The sequence below is a fragment of the Macaca mulatta genome, chromosome 20 (assembly GCF_049350105.2).
Source record: "Macaca mulatta isolate MMU2019108-1 chromosome 20, T2T-MMU8v2.0, whole genome shotgun sequence".
Taxonomy (NCBI): domain Eukaryota; kingdom Metazoa; phylum Chordata; class Mammalia; order Primates; family Cercopithecidae; genus Macaca; species Macaca mulatta.
The window spans coordinates 63,069,458-63,069,937 of NC_133425.1; positions in this window are offsets into that span (position 1 = coordinate 63,069,458).

Sequence of the window (480 nt, forward strand, 5' to 3'; positions counted from 1 at the left end):
TTAGTAGAGATGATGGGGTTTTACCATGTTGGCCAGGCTAGTCTCAAACTCCTGAGCTGGTCTCAAACTCCTGATCTCAAGTGATCCGCCAGCCTCGGCCTTCCAAAGTGCTGGGATTACAGGCATGAGCCACCACACTCACCCGTCTGTATATATTTAATTTTTTTAATGAAAAATAATAATAATTAATTAAGGTCAGGCTGAATTTCCGGCAGAGGCCTGGGCCAGAGAGAACAGGGCTGCTCTGGAGACCTAAAAGGAGAAGCTGTTTGGGGAGCGGAGGTACAAGAAAAGTCTAGATGAGTTCTTTCTATTCTATTTTAGGTTATTTATTTGATTAGCAAATTTGGTGGGGCGGAGAGGGACCATCTCCCAAGTGACAGGCAGGCTTGTTTGGCACTTTTTGTTTATTTACAAAGCAATGCAATTCCCCGGTGTTCAGGAGCTCCCTGAGAAACGGGCCAGGCTCAACTCTGAGAC